Source organism: Palaemon carinicauda, chromosome 24, assembly GCF_036898095.1.
Source record: "Palaemon carinicauda isolate YSFRI2023 chromosome 24, ASM3689809v2, whole genome shotgun sequence".
NCBI lineage: Eukaryota > Metazoa > Arthropoda > Malacostraca > Decapoda > Palaemonidae > Palaemon > Palaemon carinicauda.
Genome location: NC_090748.1, coordinates 65,418,422 through 65,433,421, shown reverse-complemented (window position 1 = coordinate 65,433,421; position 15,000 = coordinate 65,418,422). Strand labels below are relative to the sequence as shown.

The window sequence follows — 15,000 nt, the reverse complement described above, 5'->3', positions numbered from 1 at the left end:
CCGGCTTTTTCTGATCAGTAGATTCTCATTTAGAATGATGATCATGATAATAATGGCATTGATAATGATAATAGCAACAAACATAATGATACAATGAGAATACGAGGTTTAGTCATGCAGAGGATGGTGATCTGGGGGCAGAAAAAACCTCAGAATACAAGCAGGATGGAAGAATTGGAAAAAAAAGTGCGTGGAGTACTATGCAACAGGAAAATAGGGGTTAAGTTGAAAGGTAAAATACACAGGACAGTAGTGAGACCGGCAATGATGTATGGAGCGGAGACGTGGATAATAAAGAAGACAGAAGAGAAGAAGATGGATGTGGCAGAGATGAGAATGTTGAGATGGATGTGTGGGGTGACAAGGAGAGATAAGATACGGAATGATGTAATTAGGGGTACCACGGGAGTTAGAAAACTATCAGATAAGATCCAAGAAAGTAGACTGAAGTGGTATGGTCATGTCATGAGAAGAGATGAACAATATATTGGGAGGAGAGTGATGGAAAGGGAGGTACAGGGAACGAGGAGAGGGAGACCAAAGCGAAGGTGGATGGACTGTAAAAAGGATGACCTTCGATCAAAGGGATTAACCGGTGATGAAGTGTGGGAGAGAGATAGATGGAGAAAGCTGACCAGAAACAAAGAAGAAGAAGAAGGTTTAGTCATGTGAACAGTATGTTTATGAAGAACGTCATACAATGGGATTGCATAGAAGAGAGAGAGAGAGAGAGAGAGAGAGAGAGAGAGAGAGAGAGAGAGAGAGAGAGAGAGAGAGAGAGAGAGAGACTAGATTACTGATTTGTCATTTTCGAAATGAATTAGAATACCTGGGTGTTTAAACAGGTTTCTCATGAATGGCAGAAGCAAGAGACTGACAATGCTCTATCAGAACAATGCTCTATACATATGATCAGCGCCCAAGTCCCATCTCCACACAAGTTAGGACCAGGAAGTGTCAGGCAATGGCTGTTGATGACTCAGCAGGTAGACCTATAGGTTCCCCCAAACCTCCCATTCTTAGCTCACAAGGATGGTGAGGTTGCAGACACTACCAGAAACTATCGTACTAACACAAATCCTGCCACAAAGTGGCACCATTGGCATTGTACATCCAATAATATATCGGACTTGTGGTGCATATGATATGGGTAGTTTTTACCCTGATTATGATTTCTGAGCTGATATTACGGTACATGGAAGCTAATGAATAGTTACATACTTCCAAATTAGGATACTGCATAGAAACAATATATGATTTGACACCTAAGATCATTGGAATCGAATAGGTTTTTGTGATTTCATTGTGAAATACAATATTTCCGAATATATAATGGATCCATCTTGAAGAATGGTCACCCTCTTTAATTTTTAGGTGACTAATGGGTTATAAGAAAACAGAAATCCCCAAAGAGTATGCGTGGCAGGTTTGGTGTGGGTTTCTAAAAAGGAAACATTGTTACAGTTATCTGTATACTACACGAGGCGAACGTTCGACGGGATGAACTATAAAACTGTAATAACATCCGGTTGCCAACACCATAACCACTCTCTCTCTCTCTCTCTCTTCTCTCTCTCTCTCTCTCTCTCTCTCTCATTATGTAGTCAAACCAAAAGCCTTGAACTTGCGTAGTAAGCTTAAACATTACAATGTTGAGTGAAAAAAAGATAATAAAGGAACGAGTAGCCTATAGAAATATAATTGAATTATTTCAAGATTTATACACAGGAAAATTGTATAAGGTAAAGTTTATGGTGTCTAGTTTCAGTTCCAGTTTCATAAAGAATAGCTGCTCACCAGAACGTCAGCCGGGCAAGCCCAACACTTATCTGGGGTTTCCAACTACAGCAATGGCCTCCCCAGTAGACAACTTAAACTCACGGTCCCGGGCTGGGATTGATCTGCTGCCATGCGAATGCTAGGCACTAGCAAACACATTACCACTGTACTAGCCAGGAGTCTTTACTTTCAAAAAGGTAACTTACTCCTAAAATATATGCCACCATGTTACATAGGCTATAACACAATGTGCAGGGTGTGCAAGAAATGCCACGCAAGCCTGTAAGCCTTGTATGGCTAGATGTGCTGTGTTTTTGGGCAATCACAAAGCAGTCGATCTTTTGTCTGTCCAAGTTTAAAGCCTCATACCACAACCCTTAAAAGTCCAGGCATGTAAAAAGTCGTGGATTGATAAAAGAGAAGGATGGTAACAAGAGGACAAATTGGGGCGTTGGAAGATTTTGCACTGTCCTAAAGAGATACAGCTGCACAGATTGCTATATTACGGTCACCTGTGAACAGGTGGGAAATCGGGTTCAGTTGGTCAAGGAACCAGTTACCTGTTGAGATACTACCGCTAAAGAGCAATTGGGTTCTTTGGCTAGCCAGAACGTAATACATTGGATCCCTCTCCATGGTCGCGGCTCATTTTTCCTTTGCCTACACATACACCGATAGTCTGGCCTATTCTTTCCACATTCTCCTCTGTCCTCATATACCTGACAGCACTAAGCTAATCAAACAATTCTTCTCTTAAAGGTTAACTATTGCACTATCATTGTCCAGGGGCTTCATTCCTCTTGGCAATGGTAGGAGAGAGACTAGTTATGGTGAGAAGCTCTTCTAGGAGAAGGACGCTCGAAAATCAAACTAGTTGTGCGTTCACCATCCGACTTGAGTTAAATCAATGAGTCCCTGAGATGACCCAGAATCATATCTGGAACTTATTTCAATATATATAGATAAATGAAAGTGAAAAAAAATGCCCCCTGAACTCCAAACTAGTAATTTTAAAAGCTAATAAAATGGTTAAACTACAAACGAAAAACAAGTCACCAATCACTGTCAGTCATCCTTTAACTGTCGAATCAAATGTTAAATCAGTTTACTAACAACTCCCACTATGTCACACTTCCCATATAAAGCTTAGAAATGCATTGGTAGCACGCCTGTCATCATGATATTTTCAACATGCAACGTGGACATGGGGCTGCTTGACTATCTACATTTACCATTTTAATTTAATCAATAAGTGAATTCTTAAAGGAAATTATAGAAAGGAAATCATATAAAATATTCTTGCCGGAGGCTGCTGCTAATGGAGTTGTAGACCCAAAGGTTTTTTTTTTTTTTTTTTTTTTTTTTTTTTTTTTTTTTTTTAATAATGACAGCAGATTTCTGAACCCCTAAGTTGTACGTTTTTTTTTCGCAAATTAATAATAGGAAGTTCTTTTTGTCCTTTCTGGAGAATTGGTAATGTTACTCCATTAGATAAATGCATTTGTGGTAGCTCTAGCCATGTTGATTACTGCCCAATTTCTATAATTCCCATATTATCCAAAGTTTTTTTTCTTTTTTTATTAATTTTGCAAAATGTCTAAATATGCATGTTGAAACAATCATTTTTTCCCTAGTTTGTAGTTTGGTTTTCACAAAGGCCTTGGATATTATGCTGCCCTTCTTACAATTTCCAATACTGTACAAAACTCCGTTAATTGTGGACTATAGTTCGTAAGATTGGCTTTGATTTTAGTGTTGCCTTTCCTTTGTTTTAAAAATCGAACAGATTTGAGTAGGTTGACCTTCTCGTAGCATTGTTATTGAATCTTTAAGTAAAATTGGAAAGTATTTGTTGATGAGCACCATATTGAGTACAGGAATGTGGTATCTGGTGTTCTCCAAGGTAGTCTTCTCAGTTCATTAGTTTTCATACTATCGTCATCATCATCCTCATCATCATTTCCTCCTACGCCTATTGACGCAAAGGGCCTTGGTTAGATTTCGCCAGTCGTCTGTATCTTGAGCTTTTAATTCAATACTTCTCCATTCATCATCTCCTACTTTCCGCTTCATAGTCCTCAGCCATGTATTATTATTATTATTATTATTATTATTATTATTATTATTATTATTATTGTTGTTGTTGTTGTTGTTGTTGTTGTTATTTCAAGCTTGGCTATAACCCTAGTAGGAAAAGCAAGATGCTAGAAGCCGAAGGGCTCCAACGAGGAAAGGAAATAAGGAAGTAAATAAACTACATGAGAAGAATAAACAATCAAAATAAAATATTTCAAGAACAGTAACATTATTAAATTAAATCCTTCACATATAAACTGTAAAAACTTCAAAACAAGGAAAAAAGAGGAAGAGAAATAAGATAGAACAACATGACTGGGTGTTCCCCCTAGCAAGAGAACTGTAATCCAGGAAAGTGGAAGGTCATGTTACTGAGGCTATGGCACTACCTAAGACTATGAAGCTCTTATCCTCATACCTGTGCTCCCTTTAAACTTATATTATTATTATTATTATTATTATTATTATTATTATTATTACTTGCTAAGCTACAATTCTAGTTGGAAAACTGGATGCTATAAGCCCGGGGACCCCAACAGGGAAAATAGCCCAGTGAGGAAAGGAAACACTGAAAAATGAAATATTTTAAGAACAGTAACAACAAAAATAAATATTTCGTATATAAACTACAGAAACTTTAACAAAACAAGAAGAAGAGAAATTAGATAGAATAGTGTGCCCGAGTGCACCCTCAAGCAAGAGAACTCTAACCACAGACAGTGGAAGACCATAGTACAGAGGCTATGGCACCACTCAAGACTAGAGAATAATGGTTTGCTTTTGGAGTGTCCTCCTAGAAGAGCTGCTTACCATAGACAAAGAGCCTCTTCTACCCTTACCAGGAAGAAAGTAGCCACTGAATAATTACAGAGTAGTAGTTAAGCCCTTTCACCAGCTTCCGCAGCTTCTGTCCGCTGTCATAAGAAAATGCTAACACCAGTTACTCCCCCAAACACAAACTATTTCTTATCTCTTAGGCTTGTGCCTACATCTGTCCTGTTCCCATTTTTTTGTTACTCCATTCATAAAAAAAGAAAAAAACTTTGACCAAGTCATAATAATAATTTTGATAATAAAATTCAGTCTCTACAATATTTATAACGCTTCAAGAAGGTTAAAATCATTATATACAAAATCACATTCAATAACTGCATAGCTTTTACAACGTTCACAATGCTTCCAAAAGGCTAAAATCACTGGTTGATAATAATAATAATAATAATAATAATAATAATAATAATAATAATAATAATAATAATAATAATAATAATAATAATAATAGTAATAGTAACAATAATGATTTTAATCATCTGAAATTTTGTCTTGGGATGCTTCAAACATATGTTTTATTGGTAAATAGGTGGTACTTGTATATTTGTTCTTCCCTATTGTAATTATACAGGGTACTGAAGCCATTAAAGTTTTGCTGTAATTTCAGTCCGAGTTGTGTAATTTACATTAACCAATTTTGTCTGAGGCCCAGAGGAGGCTTCCTTTTCATTATTAAAAATTTTTAATAGCTCTTACACAATAGCATTCTACGCCACACTACTTGGTCTTATTAGTATTGGGGAGAAATCATGCTGCCCTTATAAGTCAAGCTCGACTTATATAGCTACCTTCCATACTGCCTCGTCACCCTTTACAGACATTGACACCTTTTGATTTCTTTCAGTTGTATTCGCCTTTTTACTATTGACTTTCCCCAATAGTGTCATACCAAAAAAAAAAAATTATATTAGCAACAGAATATGATCTATTCGGGACAAAACAATCCTCTGATTGAAGAAACGTCACATCTCATTCACAGTAGCTCTTTCATTCGTTGGAAATTTAAAACCTATAACGTTTTCAGAAAAGCAAACGTTTACCTGCAACTCCCCCCCCCCCTTTTTTTTTTTATGATGAGAAAAGGGTGTGGAAGGTTTATTTTCCTACTGTTTATCCATAACGGAGAGTCGTCAAATATTCTGCTTGGGGGAGAACAAAGCCATATTCACAAGACTACTCTCAACATATCGTCTCCCATAAAGGTTTAAGGTTTAAATTCTGATCATGAATGACAGAGGCAAGGGTCAGTGATATTGCCCTAGCAAGCAGGAAAATGCTCTAGAGACTGACCATATATACATTTGATCAGCGCCCAAGCCCCCCTCTCCCCCCAAACTATGACCAGGGAGGGCCAGGCAATGACTGTTGATGACTCTGCAGGTATACCTATAGGCTCCCCCAAACAAGGATCCATATCTCATAAGGATGGTGGGTTGCAGACACTACAATAAACTATGGAGCTTAAGTGGGACTCAATTTAAATATTTTCAGTTGACTTTCAAATTTATTGACTCACGTAACTCATTCACAAGTTTTATTTCATTATTTTGATTTGTCCAGCCTACAAATATCTGAAATCTTAAAGAAAATAGCATACCGTTCGTGTGAAATCGTCGATAAACATAAAAATCAGTTTGTGGAAATATAAATTCCTGTGATTACCAGCGGTTTTTTGTAGTTTTGCTGTTGTTAACTGTATTGGTATTGCTGAAATTTACAGGGATTCCTCCTATTGCACTATGAAGCGATAACAGAGGTGGAGGCGAAGGCGAAAAAGTAGGTGCAGCGTGCCGAATGAACACAGCAAACGCCTTTCATTAATGTCTACAGTCCGTCACGAGAGGTACACTGACAGCGCATTCCCACTATCATCGCCTCTAATATGTTGATGGACCGTTATGTAAGAGTCTCTTTGGGATCTTTACAATGTGCTTTATTTTGCGATCTCCTAAACAATTCGCCAAAGGTGCTGACGAGGCATTTTTCAGTTAGCCACAATTGCTATCCTAAATAAAGAAAACACAACTTTAAATTTCGTCCAAGTGCAACGAATTTCCCCATGGTGTTTGAATTCAAATCTGGACATCCATCAGCAACAAGATGTGGGAATTCCTCATCCTTGAGATACCCGCTATGGTCGATCTCATATGATTCACTTCAAAGAAAATGAACGAAACATTTTGTGTCCTACTTTAAAAGGAAGTCTGTTCACAAACTTTTCTCACAACATCCGCTCTTTACGTCTACGTAGCTTTGATATCACGACTACCTCTTACTCGTATTACGACAACACTTATTTTCTATCATGATTGCCGGCTCCTTCACCCAAACTAATTTCAGTTGGATAATAGAACACATAAAAAACAAATATAAAAAAGACATTCTATCAATGCTTTGTATCCTGTAAACGGTTGGATACGCAAAATAACAAAATCACAGCCTCTTAGATAGGTGTATCTGCCACTTATCCCTTCCCACACTGCACTGACTGTTCTTTCAACACCTCTAGCAACTGTCTTGATCCGCAACGAATTGCAACATGTTAAGACCACTGGCTTCCGATGGTAGGCCATCTCAGGAAATACCATAATTGATGCTGCACAAGAGGAGGCAATGTCAAGGTCAACGCAAGAATACGTGTTTGCTTGAATAAAGAATACTACCTGAAATCTAAATTTAATTTTCACATGTTTATTTTCGAAGAAAAATAATAAAGAAAAAATACTTGTTTGCTTAATTAGAGATTTCTAAGTAGAGTCTGAAATTTATTTCAATCTGTTTATTTTAGAGGGGAAAAATGTAATGTATATGTTTATTACGTTATTAAAATAAACATTATAAGTTAACATAGAATTTGTTTTTCTTTTTTTTTAATAAAGAACAAGAATAGTAAAATATGGAGGGGGAAATTATAATGATGATAATGAAATGAGACTTCCATCATATCGGCAATGATAGCTAAGCCTTGTGCCATTCACAAAAGCAATAGACGACTGATTATTTTTCGCAGAAAGAAATATAAGATTCATAACTCATAAGAGGAAATCAACTAAAAAGAAATCATTAGAATTGCGGACGTTCAAGATATGGCAAAACAAAAATCAAGAGGACAGTAAAAACAAATATTGCAGCGATCAATGAATAACTAAAAAAAGCTCGAACTGATGAAACCAAACTGCCTTCCGTCAGACCTCCAGGCGCTTCTTCTTCTTCTTCTTCTTCTCGCTCTTTGACTTACTTTAAGGACATTGTCCGCCATTAAAGCCATAATCGTTAGATATCATTGGATTACCATAATTTTATTATATGTTATTTGCATTATTACTCTGGTGATTCTGTATAGATTTCATTGGAATCGGACAAAAATTATTATCGAAGAATAAAAAAAAAAAATTTCCTTTTTTCGGTTTTTCTCGAAAAATACTGCATTGAATTGATTATTTATTGCCATAATTGGAGTGTTGAAACATTACTCAGAGGAATTTTCATTATCTTCGTTTCATTTTTTTTATTGATATTTATTCTTTTTATTTTTTTTTTTTAAACTTTGAAAATTATACAAAATTTCAAATACCCTTTAAAGTTAAATTCCCCTGACCAAATTATTGCATGTTTTCCTGGTCTTTTTACACAGGGGAACCCTACGCACTATAGTCGGTTGGCCAGGACACCAGCCAACCGTTGAGATACTACCGCTAGAGAGTTATGGGGTCTTTTGACTAGCCAGACAGTAGTACATTGGATCCTTCTCTTCTCTCTGGTTATGGTTCCCTTTCCCACTACCTACACATACACCGAATAGTCTGGTCCATTCTTTACAGATTCTGCTCTTCTAGGAGAAGGACACTCCAAAATTAAACCATTATTCTCTAGTCTTGGGTAGTGCCATAGCCTCTGTACTATGGTGTCCCACTGTCTTTAGTTAGAGTACTCTTGCTTAAGGGTACACTTGGGCACACTATTCCATCTAATTTCTCTTCCTCTTGTTTTGTTAAAGTTTTTATAGTTTATAAAGGAAACATTTATTTTAACGTTGTTACTGTTCTTAAAATATTTTATTTTTCCTTGTTTCATTTCCTTATTGGGCTATTTTCCCTGTTGGGACCCCTAGGCTTATAGCATCCTGCTTTTCCAACTAAGGTTGTTGCTTAGCAAGTAATAATAATAATAAATTGTTAAGTATTTTTGCGTATCCACAGTATTTTGTGTGTTTATTGTCAAATCTATATTATCGAAGCTTTTAGAAAACAAGAAAGTCTTCATTTTCTTCTTGAAAGCCTCAGTCTTTCTGATGTCTCCTGGCTGAATTTGAATGGACATGCGAACCTACTTTTCGATATTTTTAACTCCCTACAGCTTATAAATCATCTATATATTAGTGTGTGAGATTGGTTTAAAGGCCGGTCATGAAGCAAGGGCAAATTACAGTGATATTGCCCTATCAAGCAGGACAATGCCATAGACACTGACCATATTCACATATGATCAGCGCCTAAGCCCCTCTCCACCCAAGCTAGGACCAGGGAGTGCCAGGCAATGGCTACTGAGGACTCAGCAGGTAGATCTATAGACTCCCTAAAACCCAAATCCTTAGCTCACAAGGATGGTGATGTGGCACACACTACAATAAACTATCGAGCTCTAGCGTGACTTGAACCCAGGTCCGACAGAGCGCCAGACAGGGAAACTTCCAATACATATATACACACACACATATATATATATATATATATATATATATATATATATATATATATATATATACACATATATCATGATTATGGCTCCCGGATCTGGGTTGCAAAAATATAATAAAATATATATATTACGACTGGCAAGATATACAAACACACCTGTTTTTTTTATATTAAATCTGTTACACTTGAAAAAATATTAGCAACCGAACTCTGAGACAATTATACAACTCCCAGACTGCAATATATAAAAAAACTGATTATCCAAAGGTCTCTCAAGTACACCCAAAACAAAACTGGGTAATTATTATTACGAATATTCAAATAACTCTAACTTCGGTTCATAACAGGATACGAGGGAATATACATTAAACACTGATGATTGAAAAAATACTCTTTACAGAAATAAATATATTCTATATAAATTACAACACTTTGAAAGAATTTACATAAAACGAATAAATCACTCGAAATATTAAGTCTTAACAAAACTTGGATTAAGACAAAAATTTTACGATCTGAAAATCATATATTCACTTGACTTGAACTATTATATCTGAATAAACTTTAGGCTAAGATAAGAGAAATAACACTTATGAAAATTATACAATTACTTGTTTCACTTGAAATCAAATCTAAATACCATATTAAAGTTTGACACTTAGTGAAAATAGATGACCAGATCACAATACAAGTACCTTTTACCATCCTATAGGGCCACTTATAAAAACTCAAAGAGAATTTTTATAAGTACTCACAATGATTACAAAAGCTTGTCACACGAAAACTTCGATATTTCACTGAACACTTTTAAAACAATACATTGAGCTGCGTGTGAGAGTGAGAGAGAGATGGAGATGGCTTTGTCTTAAGGCTGGAATTCTCTATCTATCTATGCAATCCTGTGGTTGCCTTATGTATGAAACTTAGCTACTTCCAGAAACTTCCAGGAGAGCAAGTTCTGGAAGTGTGGGGCCTGGGTTAAGGTGTCAGGGTTACCAAGTATTGCTCTCTCGAACACATATTCACCAACACGAGACGAACTCTCTCAGTCAGCTAGTTCTGCCCACCCTTTGTCCCCGAAATGAAAAAAACATAACATCTATCACTAGCTTTTTTCTATTAATTTCCAAACCACATGGCATATTGCATATTCTCTTACAAACATGACACAATACCTCATATATATATAAAAATACATAAGCCCTTGTTCATATTCTGTATGGTCACATAACACTCTCAAACAGATTACGTAAGACTTTGTCAGAAAAATATGTGAAATAAAAAGTTAATTCTTTAAAATAACGTAAAATTTACGTATACTGACTTGAATAATGAATACAATGAAATTAACGATGAAAGTCTTACATAATTTACATAATAAACTTAAATCTACATGAGAGGAACTCTTCTTAAGAGCTGGCTAACCTCTTTTCAATGCACATATGAAAACATGAATAAAATCATGAATAAACTATTGTATTTACTCTACTCTAGACCAGCTTCGTAAGAATATATATATATATATATATATATATATATATATATATATATATATATATATATATATATATATATATATATATATATATATACATATATATATATATATATATATATATATATATATATATATATATATATATTCTTACGAAGCTGGTCTTGTAGTGTAGAGTAAATAAGTTATTCAGGTACTTTATTTACGTTTTCATATGTGGACTGAAGAGGTGAATATCCATCTCTTAAGACGAGTCCCTCTCTTGTAGGTCTAAGTTTATTATGTAAATTACGTAAGACCTTCGTCGTTAATTTCATTGTATTTTTCATTCAAGTCAGTATATGTAAATTTACGTTAATTTTAAGAATTAACTTTTTATTTTCCGCATTTTGTTACGAAGTTTTACGTAATCTGTTAAGATTGTTATATGCTCCATAAAAGATATGAACAAGGGCTTATGTAATTGTTTTTTTATATTTTTATGAGGTATTGCGTCACGTTTGTGAGAAAATATGCAATTCTTATATGTGACACGTGTTTTGGAAGGTTCTCAAAAACTCTAGTCTTAGAGTTTTGTCTTTCTTTTATTTCCGAGGACAAAGAGGTTCGGAGCTAGCTGAGAGAGAGTCATCTCATTGCGCATTGGTACGCGTCCGAGAGAGCAATCATTGGCAATCCTTATGCCCTTAGGCCAACCCCCAAGCTTCCAGATCTCGGTCCTAGAATTTTCTTCAAGTAGCTAATTCATATATAAGCGGCCCCAAGGATGCGTGGGGCAAAAGAGAAACAGCCTTCCTGTGAAAGAGCCAAAGTGGCCCCCTCTCTCTCTCTCTCTCTCTCCAAGTGCCTCTAGTGTATCCTCTCCAAAGTGATTCTGTGCCCCAACGTGAAACATGTGTCGAAACGATACGAAAGACAAAAAGGGTGATTTTGAAATTTTGTGTTGTGGTGAGTGTTGGGATTGTGTAAAATTTTGTAACTGGCCCTGCATAAGTAAATACGTGAAGTTAGTAAGTTTATCAATTACTTTATATAAGTTCTTTAAGATTTTAAGCATTGGGGTGTGATTACAGGTATTTCTTCTGTCTTAGTCTAAGGTTTTATGCAGATTTAATATTTTGAATCAAATGATTATATAATTTTCAAAGTGTAATTATTTCTTTTATCTTATTCTAAGGTTTATACAGATTTAATATTTCAAGTCAAGTGATTATATAATTTTCAGAGCGTAACATTTTTTTTTCTTAATCTAAGTTTTGTTCAGACTTAATATTTCAAGTGATCTATCTTTTATGTAAATTCTTTCAAAGTGTCGTAATTTATATAGAATATATTTATCTTTGTAAAAAGTGTATTATTTCAATCAAAAGGATTTATATCATACTCGCTCGTATCCTGTTAATAAATCAAAATAAGAGGTGGTTTTGAATAATTCTCATGAATAATTACCCAGTTTTGTTTTGAATGTACTTAAGAGATCTTTAGATATCCATTGTTTAAAATATTGCTGTCTGGGAGTTATATAATTGTCTCAGAGTTCAGGTATAAATATTTTCAAGTGCAACATATTTAATGTAAAAAGAAAGAGGTGAGTTTAGAGCTCGAGAGGTTGTATAGCTTGCCAGCCATAATATATGTAATATTATATTTTGGTTCCCAGACCACGGGACCATAGTATGATATATATATATATATATATATATATATATATATATATATATATATATATATATATATATGTGTGTATATATATATATATATATATATATATATATATATAAATATATATATATATATATATACACACATATATATATAAATATATATATATACACATATATATATACATATATATATATATATATATATATATATATATATATATAAACACACACATATATATATATAAATATATATATATACACATATATATATACATATATATATATATATATATATATATATATATATATATATATATATACATATATATATCTTCTTCTTTGTATGCATCTTCTCCCACTTCTATGTAGGGCCAATATTTCTGGCCAGCTTTCTCCATCTACCTCTGTCCCATACTTCATCACCGGTTAATCCCTTTGATCGGAGGTCATCCTTGATACAGTTCATCCACCTTCGCTTTGGTTTCCCTCTCCTTCTCGTTCCCTGTTCCTCCATTTCCATCACTCAACTCCCAATATACTGTTCATCTCTTCTCATGACATGACCATACCACCTCAGTCTACTTTCTTGGATCTTAGTTCTCTAACTCCTGTGGTACCCCCTAATTACCTCATTCCGTATCTTATCTTTTCTTGTCACCCCACACATCCATCTCAACATTCTCATCTCTGCCACACCCAGTTTCTTCTCATCTGTCTTCTTTATTGCCCACATCTCCACTCCATACATCATTGCCGGTCTCACAACTGTCCTGTGTACCTTATCTTTCAACTTAACCCCTATTTTCCTGTCGCATAGTACTCCATGCACTGTTTTCCAATTCTTCCATCCTGCTTGTATTCTGTGGTTTATTTCTGCCCCCAGATCACCATCCTCTGCAACTGTTGATCCCAAATACCTGAAATTTTCAACTCTTTTCAATCTCTCTCCTTGTAAACTAACTTCCCCATTCTCCCCATTTTCCAATCTCAAATACTTTCAATACTGTGTCTTTTTCCTGTTGATCTGCAATCCTTTATTCATTTAATTTTATTTTTCCTTCCAGTCAATATATGTAAATTTGCGTTATTTTTAAGAATTAACTTTTTATTTCAAGTATTTTTTTATGAAGTCTTAAGTAAACTTGTTTAGTATGCTGTATGACCCATATGAGGTTTGAACATGACGTAATAACACGAGGTATTACGTGCATGAAATTTCTGGAAATAGTTTTACTCTTTTTTTTTTTTTTTCAAGGAGGGAGGTGGGCCATGAAAAAATTAGCCAAAACCAATATGGCCAGTAAGATTATATTCTCACAATCTTCACTGGTCATATTGGCTGTGGCTAATTTTTCATGGCCGGATGCTTTTCCTGCTGCCAACCCTCCCCATTTACCCGGGCTATGTGTGTGTGTGTGTGTATTATTCTGGCTGGAGAATTACATAAACTCCCAAGCTCCAAACTCACCAGTTAATTTTAAACATACATCTGTTATGCTTGAAAATTAATACCCGAGATCTGAGAAAACTATATAACTCCCAGACAGCAATATGTATGAACACTGAATATCCAAAGATCTCTTACTTGACACTCAAAACAAAACTGGGTGATTATTTTACTTGAACTATTCAAAAACAAACTCTTACTTTGGTTCTAGTCAGGGATTACAAGCAAGCACTATTTTGAAAAACGGAGGATCATAAAAATACACACTTTACAAAAATAAATATATTCTATAAAAAGTTACAACAAAAATACTAAACAGAATTAACACCAAAATTAAATTACTAGAAATATTAAATCTGAACAAAACCTTAGACTAAGACAAGAAAATATTACTTTATGAAAATTATACAATCACTAGTTTCACTGGAAGTTAATTTATGAAAATATTTAATTTTGATAATGAATCAAAATAGTTAACACTTTAACACTCTAATTATTAAACACTTAACGAAGTTTACATAAATGTAACTGATACACTTACGTCTTTTGGCCAAAATAAATACACTTCACTGTTTAGCCTAAATCTCACAGGGGACGTTACAAAAGTTTATGTTAAACATTACAATTGAAATATCATTCAATGGATTCTTCAACGTTTGAACATAATACACACGATATATGATGGATAGAAATCTTTAATCACGTTTGAGAGGGCACACACTTGACGCACTTGAGCGGAGAGACGGCGTACTTAGGCTCTTTCAAAGGGTCAGGCTGGGTCTCTTCTGCTGCTTATGCATTCCTAGGGGCATATATATAATGACTTAAAACTCCTAGATAATTCTAAATAGATCCTTTTAGTGGTATGGGGAAAAGGCCTAGCGGTGTAAGGTTACCAACGTAAAAAATTGAACAGCAGAACTAACCTTGCTTGCAAGGCAATCCTCTCAGCTAACTCCGCCCACCTCCCTCCTCGAAAAAAAATAAAAAAAAGAGTAAAACTATTTCAAG

At 34.9% G+C, this 15,000-nt stretch overlaps 1 protein-coding gene across 10 annotated transcripts in view; it reads right to left on the bottom strand.

Annotated features, from left to right (window-relative positions):
• LOC137618132 (uncharacterized) overlaps nt 1–15,000 on the bottom strand; it is a 478,676-nt gene that overhangs the window by 316,805 nt on the left and 146,871 nt on the right. Inside the window, exon 1 of one of the 10 annotated variants that reach the window (XM_068348155.1) lies at nt 6,349–7,160. The exons of the other annotated variants lie outside the window; for them this stretch is intronic. The gene's annotated coding sequence lies outside the window, so the exon portion shown is untranslated. Of the gene's footprint in view, nt 1–6,348; nt 7,161–15,000 lie in introns of those variants that run through there. 10 annotated transcript variants of the gene reach the window in all.